This window comes from Diadema setosum, chromosome 7 (assembly GCF_964275005.1).
Source record: "Diadema setosum chromosome 7, eeDiaSeto1, whole genome shotgun sequence".
Classification (NCBI taxonomy): Eukaryota; Metazoa; Echinodermata; class Echinoidea; order Diadematoida; family Diadematidae; genus Diadema; species Diadema setosum.
In genome coordinates, this window is record NC_092691.1 from 13,937,116 (window position 1) to 13,951,026 (window position 13,911).

At 36.8% G+C, this 13,911-nt stretch overlaps 1 long non-coding RNA gene across 1 annotated transcript; it reads right to left on the reverse strand.

Moving 5' to 3' along the window:
* Window positions 1–4,907: 4,907 nt before the first annotated feature.
* On the reverse strand, window positions 4,908–9,402 carry LOC140230781 (uncharacterized). The gene is made up of 3 exons (XR_011901410.1): window positions 9,371–9,402; window positions 7,461–7,579; window positions 4,908–6,593 (listed from the first exon to the last, which is right to left on the reverse strand). It is a non-coding gene; the product is annotated as an uncharacterized lncRNA (long non-coding RNA).
* Window positions 9,403–13,911: the final 4,509 nt, after the last annotated feature.

Consider the following 13,911-nt stretch of genomic DNA (forward strand, 5'->3'; position numbering starts at 1 on the left):
ACAAAGTTTGAACCTGGGATGGATGTTCCTTGGGTCAAAAGCAAATGATTCATCTAAAAAGACAAACTGTCTCTATGGAAACAACCTGTTATTTGCATAATATGCATATCAAAACCTATACATAGATATAATCAGAACAAACAAAAAGCAATCATGTGACAATGTCTTAAATCGCTTTGAACTTAATATCCTAAAAACTAATAGAATAAGACAATAATCTCGCAACAACACTCTTCAGTTACTTGAATTGTTTCCATATTATTCAATTAACTTAGGCATTTAATGCATAAATTATGTAAATAAGTATACAAGACGTGAAATTTAGAAACATTAATCTTTCAAATCATTTTTACTATCAATTTTCCCTCATTGCATAAATGCTTTGCAGGGTGGGAAAAATAGCAATCGATAGTGACACTCTTTAAATTTGATTATGCAAATATAACAGTAGGGCCTACATACCAACAGCACTGATATATATGCAAATCGTAACAATATTGCTTACAAAAGGAACTTTTTTTTCCCCTTGCAAACAGTTCACAACTGAGGTCATGGTTAGAAAATCATTACAAAAAAAACAAAACACACACACACACAAAAACCACTACCATAGTGAAAGCGTGAATTCTGATTTTCATTGTATTTTGTAGGCAACCAAGCGAATAAGAGGCTTTTTACATCAAACTGATTATAAACTTGTGCAAACTATGTGGATGCAAGGGTTTCTGCACACATTAAGAACTTACAAGCTTGAGTTAGAATCAAAGTCTGTTTCTGAAAAAAAAAAAGTTCCCTCAGTATACTACGAGCTGCTATGGCATGGCAACTATGCTAGGAAATTTATACACAATAACATTGTGATAAGGCAATAATTTATGCACAAATTTTCATGTGAACAATAATATAGGAGGTGTTATACTTTAAGTCAAATAATCTTAGTCTCTGACTTAAAATTTGTCAATTTCAACAATAAATCAAAGCAGAAATAATGTTCATAGCCATGAAAGAGTATACTAGATAGCCTCTACAATTACTAGGATGTGATTTGTCTACAGATTGTCACATGCTACTGTTTGCGAGGATCGTAAGTGTCATATTCTCCCTGGTTGTGATTGTTTTCCCTTGGGATAATGTACCGTAACTCCCTGGCAGTCCAAAGAATGTTATATTCCACCACATACCAGCTAATACTGTTAAGATGATCATGACCTACATGATCTTGAAGCTTTTTCCAAAAATAGTTATGTTAACTGGCTTTGTGTAAAGATGTCAGAGGTAAAAAAGAAATACACAGGTAAAAATGTAAAAGGTAAGAATGTCAGAGGTTATACATGTGTGCACCAAATTTAACTTTCATGCAACCCATATATCAAATGCAATGACGGTCATAACTATACTATGTCACTCAATTCCATGTCCTTTCCTACTTATCAAGAGGAAACAAAAACACTTGAGAGGGGAGGGCTTAACATTTTTTCAATAATTAACAAGGGAATCACTGTTGGGTAGAACATGCACAAATATGTACTTAGTTTCATGATACCTTGATTCACAAGAAAAAGTGAAATATAGCACTTTCATTAGAGCTTTGACCTTTTGGCAGGAAATTTCCTATATTTCCTGATTTACTGGCAGCATCCATTATTGTAATATGTAATTTAAATATTTTTCATATACATTCCTTGTAAGAACATTATTTGACCTTTATCAAGGCAGTATATCATATCATACAAGTTCTATGGGAATGATACATTTTTCTTTTGTATAAATGTTCATATGAAGCATGTTTCTTTTAAACCTATTAACTTCATCAAGTTACAGTTTCACACAATGGTAGTATTTTCCAAGAATATTGTGCACAATATCAACTTGATACAATCAGATCAAGAATGGTTGAGTGTAATTACTGGAGGGAAATTATGACTCCTTCACTGACAGGTGACCTGCTCACACATGTGGTTGGTATGTAATTTTCAAAATACACGTACCACTCATTTCATAGCTCTCACACTGATACATCATATAATACTCTTGAATTGTCAAATCACAAAGTCCACTTATAGATCTCTTTGAACACAAAATATGTAATTATGCTATATCTTGCCAAAAACTCTAATATACACAGCAACTCACTTGATTCACTGGTACCAGTAATCCATTTATAAACGAAATCATGCACATCAAGTTCATTTCAAGTTATTTTTAGTCTTCTCCATCTCAACATAATCAATAACATATACAGTAGGACCTTGATTATTCAGCCATGTTGGGGCCAGCGGGTGTCTGAATAATCAATTTGGCTGGATAAGAGAGATACGCTCAAACACAGCACTTTCTAGCATATCATGCTCGGGGTACACATATGTTATTATCAATTTACTTGCATTATGATTATCTGCATGACATTGTAATGTTTCATTCTTCAAAAATGGAAACGGAAATAAAATGAAATGCAGGTAAAACATCCCTTCATGTATTGTTCGTTTGATCCATACTGACAGACAATGACATTAATATTGTGACATGTCGAATACTACTGCTGCTGCATTGTGCTGTAACCACTGCTGTGCAGTCAATGCCAGTGACAAGTTGTGACACCAGTCATTGATATCGTGTCACAAACTGACTTAAAAACAACAGATCCGCTGTGATTGGAATATGTCCTGTCAAGTATTTGTGCGATAATGGTTGAAAGTTTGTTTTGAGTGAGATTTGGCACTGAAAATACATGAAAATATTAAAAAGAATGTCAGCCAGTTGGTGTCCGGACAACAGGGAAGCTGGATAATTGATGGCCATAGAGTCGAGGTCCTACTGTATGCACAGCGTATGAAAAAGTAAAGAATTTCAACATAAGTAATCAAAAGGGGGGTACATTATGCTTTAGAAGGGGACCATACAAATAAGCATAATTGTGATAAATTAATCTAAGGATGTAGATGAGGGACCCACTGAAAAGCGAAGCTTGTACATTGTGGACCCCCAGTTACAATATACAATGAACTTACGAAAAAGGGAGGTATTCCTGGGGCCTGTTTCACTAAGCTCTGGGATCAATCCTAAAATCAATTCAATTGATCCCAGGGGCAGTTTTGGGATTGATCATTCCCAAAAAGTTAGGAACTGTTTCACTAAGCAATTTGGGAACGATACGAAGCTGGGAATTGAACCCAAAGTTGGGATTGATTCAGATCTGACCCAAGTTGGAAAAGATCCATTACACTCGCTGAGATGCGCGCTTATGATTGTTACGTCATAATAGCGATGACCTCACACAGAAGCGTCATAATGGCAATGAAGTGATACAATTTGTCATGTGCTCGTATAGTACACAGACGAAAAGAGAGAAGAGCAAAAAATGGTACTCATGAAGGGAAGGAAGAAAGAAAGAAGGAAAGAAAGGAAAAAAGAAAATAAAGAAGAGGGTGAGCAAAGTGCCATATGTAGGATAGTAGTAACACGACAAGACAAAACATGTTGCCCATTATAATAATATGAAAACCTCTCAAAGCATGAAATTATCAATATATATGTTGAACCTCGTACAGAATTTTGTGCTAGTTTCTCCTATACGCCACCTTTGGCATTTAGCGAACATGATGCAGTAGTATATACACTGTATATATATATATATATATATATATATATATATATATATATATGTGTGTGTGTGTGTGTGTGTGACCCTGCACGTCAAAACAAACAAAAAGTCGCCAGACATTAACTTTTAGTAAAGACCATATTCTGAAAGAGCAGACTTTAAGCTTTAAAATGATGTATAACTAATATCAAATGGACTCTCCTAACCTATCTACACATTGGAAAGAAAGCACAAACTGAGGAAAAGTGTGAACTGAGAAAAGAAGCTCTGAAGTACAGTGTCTATTCAAGCGCTTAATCTTTACCAAACCGTGCTGGCTGTGCGATGAATGGGACAAAAAACAGGAAGTAAACTACCAGAGAAACAACAATGAAAGGATTATTAGATTAAACTGAAATTAAGTATGCCTCATTAACACATTCTGTTTATAATTAATGCCCACTTTCAAAGCAGTAGCATTATCCTTTCAAAAGTTATTAGAGTAGAAAGTGAAGAGTGTGGACAAGGTTTTTCAGAAATGAAAAAGGAATTCTAAAGACACACCTAATCACACTGTTCTACCAAAAATGTTCGAGATAAACTGCTAAAAAAAAAACACACTTTCCTGCCCGTTTTATGATACCAAATTTTAGCATAGAGTAAAAGAAGACCCGCTCTTTCAGAAAATATGAAAAAGTCAAGTTCGGCTAGGTTGACCCATTTCACTTATTTTCAGTCCTCACGCAAAATCAGTGTGTGCGACTTTATGTTCGTTTTGTCTATGATGTGAGTTGCACTGTCACATATATATATAATACTATTATATACATATTTATATATATGTATATATGTATATATATGTAATACTAGTATATATATATATATTATATATGTATATATATACACACACACACACACACATTTATAAAACGTATTTGTTCCTCTCACATTGAGGACTGCAATTGTTGTCATTTAATGTTCGGAACAGTATTGCATTCTTTATTTGGTATGGTTTGTCTTTTGTTCGCCATTTTCTTCTTTGTTGACATATTTGAGCATACATGCATGTACATGTATGTATCTATCTTTTCATCTTTGAAGCGCCATGAGCACTGAAAGGTGGACCTGTGCGCTATACGAGTAGCCACTTTTATTATTATTTATAATCATTGTTAATATTATTATTATATGACTACATTGCATATGTATTTACATAGATACAAAAAATTCAGTGTGCCAACAAAACCATCAACCTTAGCTCTCGATAAAACAGCAATCAACTACAGCACTCGAGACACTTTTGAATAAGTCAACAAATACAAAAATATTCACATTTCATGCAATTTAATAAGGCGATGTCAAGATGCCACAGGAAAAAAAAAATGCAATGAATACACACTCTTCACATTATCTGAAAGCCTGTACTTGGGTTTCAACACCACTACATCACATTCACACGTGAAGGGCAAATCATTTGCATCTGGGTGTGTTAAAATCTCATAGAAGAAACAATGGTAATTGAAGTCATGAATGAATAAAATATAAAAATCAACACCAATGAAATTGTTGATATGCATCTTTCTTCTATATACAGTAGCTTTTCTCTTCTCTTACAAGTGAAAAAAAATATTCAAATTCAAATCACATTCATGGTAGAAACATACACATTACAACATGAGACAACCTCATGCATTCAGATACGCCCTCTTTTAAGCCTCCAACACAAGACGCAATTTTTTTTTTCAATGTTAAAGGTCAAGAGTGAAGTAGCATATGCAGAAAAAGGAAAATGGAAAGGAGAGAAAGTAGCATATTATGCACAACTACCGCAGGGAGAATGAAAATTAGAGAATCATAGCACTGTAAGAAGAGAGCAATAATTAAAATAAAATTAAATCCCAAGAGAAATTGAGCAAGAAAGAGGAAGTATGATATACTTGGATTTGAGAGGGGGGTGGGAGAGACTAACGATTTATGACTCTGACACACATAGACAAAGAAAAATGAAGGAAGCAAGGACTATGACTAAAATGGCTTACATTGCCTCAGATGGTTCCGTTTTGAGTCTAGTCAGATAAAACAAATACATAACGAACAAATCGGCTATTCATTATGCATACTGTATAATACCATGGTTATCTTAGTGATCTGACACAAAATGATTACAAAAAAAAAAAATATAAGCTCATAAACATTCACAATAATAAGAAAAAAAATCAATATCGTGTCAAAAGTTAAAGAGTTGAGTTTCAAGGTAAAAGTATTCACCAGCCAAAGGTTTAAGTTTCTAGGAATCTGCTTCTTGTACTTGCTATTAACACATTCACAGTAAAATATTTATACAACAATGCCTACAATGTAAATTTTCATGTTAATGACTTATGAAAGAATACCTTTAGTTGTTACACAGAGAGACCAAAATCAAAAGAAACTTTTCATTCCCTTATCACCTCTGAAACAAATGTTGTCGTATTTGTGTGGTTACGTGGATTAGGTGGAGATTGGAGATGATGAATAAATTGTTACATCACTATTGGCTCGGCTTATTCATAAATTGCAGGACAGAATGATGCCGCAGTTGCAGATCCCCCTAGTTTATATACACATATCCCTCTAAAAAAAAAAAAATTAAAAAAATGCTGACTCTGCCATGTAATGTGGCTAGAAGTTGAGATCTAGAACAAAGATGACGATGATGATGATGATGAAACAGCATAGCGTCATTTATGTGTAGAAATATTCAAAGGCGCTCCGCTCCCAGAATGTGTCACACGTCATTCACAAAGTTGCTGGAAAAGATAAGGGTTCAGTTGAACAGAATTGAGGGATCAATTTGAAGACAAGATCATCTGTAGCTACAATGCTTGGACAAGACAGTCCCCTAGCTGTTCTCCACGGCTGCATATAGGAAGGAATAGGGTTTCATATCCTCCAATAGAAAGGATGAAGGCTGTGGCTGTAGATGTTCCTTGTTGACGACACATGACCAATAAAACTCAGCAATTGTCCCTTTCTGAGGAAGAAAAAGTAAAATAAAAAGAGAAACATTCAAGACGTATTGAACCAGAAAATGGTTTTATTAATCGGTTGAGGTTTTTTTTTTCTCCCTATCACATTAATTCTGTAATGACTCTGCCATACTTAAAGCTAAAGATTATTTTGCAAATAAAAGAGAAGACATAGCATGAGGGCATTGTATAGGTCTGTATTATATACATGGAAGCTACAGATCACATCACATCTCTAGCCCAAGTTATGTTGTTTTTCATTTTGATATCTAGCTAAATTTCAGACAAAGTCATGTTGCAAATAGATGTCAATCTGCCAATAAATGAGGTCAAATCTCTTAGGACTTAATACAAAAAATGATGGGCAATAGTGCTAATTTTAACGTTAAATATTACAATACTTGCATTTTTGGTCTCCATACCGACACCTGCGTTGGACATTATTTGACTTAAAATCAACTTTGGTTTCAACAGAGCTTTCTGCACATTCAGGGTTTTGGATTCATATGAGATATCACATGCCATTTTATTGATCTTGATTTGCCAATGCTGCATCACATAACACCAACTGGAAGTATGGGACTATCCTTTACAGAGAAGAAAGAGAAGAATTTATATTTCCTCTTAAGGAGGCAGATTCAAGACACTAGAAAAAATATGAATTCAAGGAAATTTCACATTTGGTATCAGGAAAATAAGCATTCAAAGTACATGTTGTCATCATAAGGATAAAAATGTACATAGGTATAGTGATCAGAAATACTATTACCACCAAATCCCCATTTAATGAATTTCCCCTCCCACAATAGTATGATTGAGTTGTAAAACTGGGTATAGATAATACATTAAAAAAATGAAGAATTGAAACTTACACCTTTCCAGTCAATCAATGAGCTCAAAGCCTGGTCAGGAATTCACCTCTCTCGTAAGGGTTGCACGGTTCTCTTGTCCAGTGAGTGGAAGAGTGCATCACATTCAGAGCCAGTCCCTGCTGATGACAGAATAAAGCAGATTACAAAGTTTGATTATAAAAGTCTGTAGTGTAGAAATATGATATGACAAATAAAATATATCAAGCTCTAGTTCTTTTCTCAAATTTGTCTGTCATCACTTAACATATTAGGGGGGAAAGGAAGTGGCACTGACGTGCATTTGTACATTGTATTTTCATACCCATGTAGAAATATTTTGATTTTCACTGTAATCAAGGTAATATCAAATTGCATGGAAATGGCAGGAAATACTGCCAGCTTTTTTCCAATCACTCACCTACGATGGAACCAACTCAGTAAAGGAAATTGTTGATATTGACATTGACTTGCACATGGTAATACTGTGAACACCTCGCTCTTCACAACATACGCTGCACTGCTGCTTAGGTTATCTTACCTGAAGTAACCGACACATTGAGGGCTGCATATTGAAATAGGCTATATGGTGTTATGAATTAACTTTGGTGCAGTCTGGTACATTTTGTTGTAACCCCCCCCCCCCCCCTACAAAAAAAAAAAAGAAAAAAAAGAGATGCACAACATTTCAACCTCTCGAGTCAAAATATGACATAACGTTGAAGCATGGAATTAAGTCTTTACACATACCAGGTTGTCAAATTTAGGACAGTGTTATAGTCGAATTATGGATGGCTTGTTCCTATATAACAGTAGTGAAATTTGAGATAACATCCGTATAGGGTCGAGTAAACAACCATGGATACCGAGTAGAACTACCTAGCACCGAAAACAAAATCAGACAAAGATACCCGAGGTCTATAATAGAATCAGCATGCTACGTTGCCATACTCTGAATCTTGTTCTTGACTAATCTAATGTTAGATCTACTGACTAGATATCTCCGATACTGACGTTAGCTAACTTGTAACTACACAATCTAGCGTCTAGACTAGTTAGCCCGACCTATGCCGTGCGCTAGCACTTGTGTACAGCGACATAAACGCAGGGCTATACTGTAGGATATATAGTTAGCATCTAGTCTAGTAGTAGTACGAGTAGACATCGTTACTAGTGGTAGATCTAGGCCTAGGGATCTATAAATAATGGAATCTACAGTAGATTCCATTATTTATAGATTCCTAGGCCTAGATCTACCACTAGTAACTAGACTGCATTCAAATTGAACAGTTCTACAGAGTCGAGGTCTAGACAAGAGAGACTCAATTGTGATTGTGACGAAGAGTAGAGGTCTAGAGGGTCTAACGTTAGAGTTTCTAGACAGAAAATCCGTCTGTCTGGACGAGGATCAAACTTGGAATTTTAAACAGGTCTAGGCCCTATGCCCCTAGTCCCCTACAGTGGTACTGGTAGACACTAAACAAGTTAGACAGCCTACGCGATCGCCTAGTAGCGGCTTCTGCGATATTGCCGACAGTTCACACCGTTATTCGAAGCTCACTTAATCGCAATCTTATCAGTGACAAGTTCTAACAAATCTACAGATATACTCTAGGTCTACAGTCGTGAGTCGGCAAGCATGAACGAAGCAAAAACGGAGCTAGACGTGGACTACCGTATCAGTTAGTAGATGTAGACTGACCTACGTTTGCGTAATTACACACATGGGACTAAGCAAATCACGATTGTTGCGATGAACATGTTCAATACGAACAAAGTAAAGGAATCGTTGGACACTACTTCCTTATCACTGCCAGAACAGACTTGGAATGGCATCGGCCATGGAAATTACAATAAACATATCATGCTAAGATGGAATTTGCACACTGAAAATGGAATTTGACCACGAAATATTAATTTCAAGGTTTCTTTACCGTACTTCTGCTTGGTTGTCATTACCATGTTTCTCTCCTTTACCTCTCACTATCGATCACAGCCTCGTTCACTATGATTGAATCAGTCGAACTCAATTAATTATCGTTCCCACCCAAAGATCGATTTGATGAAACGCGTCACAAGAGTCGTTCCCAGGATGGTATCACCGAACTAAAACATAGTGGAATGCGTGTCCCTATTCCCAACATACACGAGACCGTGCAGCCAAATTAACGTGTTGCGTCGCCATCTTCTTAGGGCAATTTTTCCTTATATGGAGTGCACGCTTAGGCGCAGTCAGACTGGGCCACTGGTACGCGCGCAAGCAGAGTACGCCGTCCAGTGGCTATTGATTATGACGTAACAATGCACGTTTGTACATGACAACGGTCTTGCGCTTCGGAGACACAAAAATTGACCGAACAAAATGGCGGTGGTAGCAAGTTTTGGTGGCTGCGTATTTCCTGGGTGAACACGCATTCCACTATGTTTTAGTTCGGTGGATGGTATCAATCCCAGAGTTGGGATCGGTCTTGGGTTGGATCGATTTCCCATGTTAGTGAAACAGGCCCCTGGTCACCAAACCAAATTTATGTTACTTGAACAATTAACCAAATTGAACATTCATATATACATTATTTCATAGGGCTGATACACAAAATGAAATATAAAAAATGTAGCAGAGATGAGACTGTTGTAACAGCACAAACAAGCAAGATACTAGTACAAGACAAGTACATGAACTAAGACACACCGAAGTACATCCTGTACAAACAAGAACACTATAGTACAAATGCAACAATACAACAAAAATCTGGATGGGTACTGAGAAAGGAGAAAAGAAAGAAAGAGAAAGAGGAAGGATATGTGGTAGAGACATTCAAATCCATGGACCAGGCTATGGCTTACTGATAAACACAGGTAAAAAGTGAATATATCAACCATGAAATTCCACTAATACATTTTATCTACAGTAAAGCCTTCCTTAGCAGCCACTGGTCTATATCGGCCACCTGCCGTATAAGGTCACTGAAAATTTCCCCCCCCCCCCCCCCGTAAAGTCCTGTTAAAGACCCTGTGTATAGCGGCCACCTGTCTAACATGGCCAGTGGCCACAAATCTTAAGCTGTCTATAGCCTCCACAGACCCATATGGAGCCATAGCCCAGTCAGTAATTCAGCGTGTTTTTCTGCTTTGTCACTGTGCCAGTCATTCACGGGCAACGTTTAGTGATGGCCACTGCGGCATTCATCACTAATTCAGTCATGATAATGCACTAGTGTACAGCTTTCTTCACAACTGTACAATTGCTACTGTGCAACAACTTGATAAACACTGGCATTGTTCAATGCATGGAACACATGTGTGCATATGTTTACATATATGTGTACATGTAAGTACTTATAGATGTACACATCGATGATATAAGTACAATGTAGGCAATGCACACAAAGGTCGGATAAGCCACCTGTCTATAGTGGTCACTTTTTTGTCTCTCTTGGGTGGCTGCTATACACAAGTTTGACTGATTGCAACAATATCCACTTCAATTTTCTTTTAAATACAACCAATGATGGGGCACTTTTAATATTATTGATAAATGCATTCCCGAATCTTGGCCCATCATACTGTAGATATATGAACGTATTTTGTGCTAAAATGGACCTCAACAAAGGTAAATGATTCAAATTCATGAATTTCTTCCGTTGAGAAATTTTCATTGCAACTGATTGACACTTTGCCCTTCATCTACGTAAATCATTCTTGTTTGAGAATAAATTGCTAAAAAATTGCTAAAAATATTCTAGTCGATGAAGGGCAATTTGTCAATCATTTGCAAAGGTAAATGATATTCTTCAGATCATCTGGTGGGGTATTTATGAATGGACATATTTTCATGAAACATATTAGTAAATAAAGCAGGTAAAGTCCTGTTTTGGAAGTTGAAAATAAACTGACCCGATCGAAGTAATATGAATCTTTTATTTTTTAGCAATTTATTTTCAAACAAGAAATGGCGACTGGTATGCCTCCACCATGATGCATGGTTCTCCTAGTAGGTCTTTGGTATGTCTTGACAATGTGTGATGACAGTTTCATAGAATCGGCAAAATATTAAAATGACACGTTTGTAACTGTGATGTATGCCTCTTTGTTTTATACATGTACCATGCATATTAGTAGAGCAGATAAGCCCTCAAAATCACGTGAATTGTGCAAAATTTGACTAAAGCATGAAACTTTCACCAGTGTTAGTACATACCATAAGATTTATTTTAAGATCGGGAGGTAAGTCTGATTTGACCTCTGATGACTTCCAGAGGTCAATGTACATTAGATATCAGAAAATCGATGTTTTTAGACATTTGCAAATGATATATGTGGTTATGTTGCACTAAACATGCATTTATACCACAGAGAAATCATTTCCAGATTCAACAGAGCACTGACAGGTTTTTACCTTTGACCTCTGATGACCTCCAGAGGTCAATGAACTTTAAATATCAAAATATCGATGTTTTTAGACATTTGTGAATGATATATGTGGTTATGATTCACTAAACATGCATCTATACTTCAGGGAATCCATCTTCTGATTCCACAGAGCATTGACAGGTTTTAACCTTTGACCTCTGATGACCTTTGGAGGTCAATGACCTCAAAATATTATATTGATCTGTGATGTCATTGGTTAATGGTAACCATTGTTAAGATGTACAAAACAAGCATATTTGTCTTACAATGAAATTGTCTTCATATTCTAAAGAGCAGACAGGTTTCTACCTTTGACCTCTGATGACCTTGAGAGGTCAATGACCTCAGAATATCAGAATATTGAAGTATGACATCATTGGTGAAAGGTCAAACATGGTAAGGATGTACAAAACAAGCATATCTGTGTACAATGACATCGTCTTCATATTCCAAGGCACACAGACGAGTTTCTGCCTCTGACCTCTGATGATCTCGAGAGGTCAATGACCTCAAAGTATCAGAATAGTTTGGCATCATCAATGGTAAACATGATGATGTTTTAGAGAGCACTCGTAGGCCCTGTTTATTAACGAGCCATTACCGTTCACCTATGAAAATCACACAAGGTCAAATACTTCGAATGAAATGTGAGGATGTTAATATTGATATTGCGATAGTTAATAGTTAATAATTGTTTATAATGTAGGGCTTACAAACCATGCATTTCTGTTACCAAAAAAGTGGCTACTCATTCCGCAGAACTTTTCAGGTAATTATCTAAGTCGGGTATGTGCACAGAGCAAGGGGTGTCGATCTGTTTTCACGTGGGGGGGGGGGAACTTGGAAAATATGTAAAAGCACAAGTTCATGGTGCAAAGGAATGAAGCGGAGGGGGAGGGGGAGGATGTGGGTGGGGGATTGGATTTTTGCAGGTTTAGACCTGAAATCAGTGATTCAGTGTAGCTCTTGTTTATTGTGTGCGTCATCACTTATACGGAAGTTGATGGGGTGTGGGCGCATCTCACCTACCCTCCTCCCAAAGACGAAGTTGTTTGTTTTTTTTAAGAATCTGATGCATACGTTTTGGGGAATATTTGGAAAATTATGGATCACCAAGGTGTACCAAGTCTATATGGATGGGAACCCAGCAAGCGCAGCATTGGCGAGGGTAGGGTATTCCACTCCCATTCGACAGAGCTCTTGTATTTTGAGAAATGAGATTCAACGACCTGGCACACAGGCACTTTTGAAGGAATACCTCGAAATTTGTATCAAAAAGGTGTAGTAAGTCAGCCATCTATGGAGGAAGACCAATCCACAGAAGGATGTGGGTGGAGGTATCCCCCTCCCATATTATGGAGCTTTTGCATTCTTTTGTTTGCAATTCAATGATCTCGTGCCACTCTTGGTTGAACTACCATTTGAAAAAAAAAAAGTCCATACCCAAATGTGTAGCCATAATCAATGCATGGAGGAGAGGTTGATACAGCGAGAGGAGGGTATGAAAGGGGCTGTCCCCCAATCCTTCCCATGCGAGGGAGCCTTTGCAGTAAGAATAGAAATGTAAAAAAAAAAAAATCTAGTATACACATTTATGATGGAATATTTGGGAAATTATCAGTAAAAGGAGTGTACCAAATCTAAGGGTAGAAACCGAGGAGGGATTGTTAATTGAAAGATACACTACCCCCTCCAACAAGAGGGATTTTCTTTAATATGTCAGAACTGAAATTAAAGATCTAGTACATACTTTGTGATGATATAGAACAAAAATGGGACAAAAGCACTGAGCGTATATGGAAGGGGACATAACGAAAGATAGTGTGGGGGAGGGGGTATGCAAAGGAGATTCTGCCTTTTAATCTGGTGCATACTATAGCTAAAACGTTCAGTGACAATTCATTTTCTGTCAAAAAAGTGAAGAAAAAAAAATCTCAATCTCAGGAAATACTTGGAGGCAAAGTTTTATGTCCCCACCATTCCCCCTCCCATATTTTCTCGGGAGGCGGGGCAAATGCCTCTTGCCCTCCAAAATGAACAATCGTGCATATATAGGAAAGCCTTT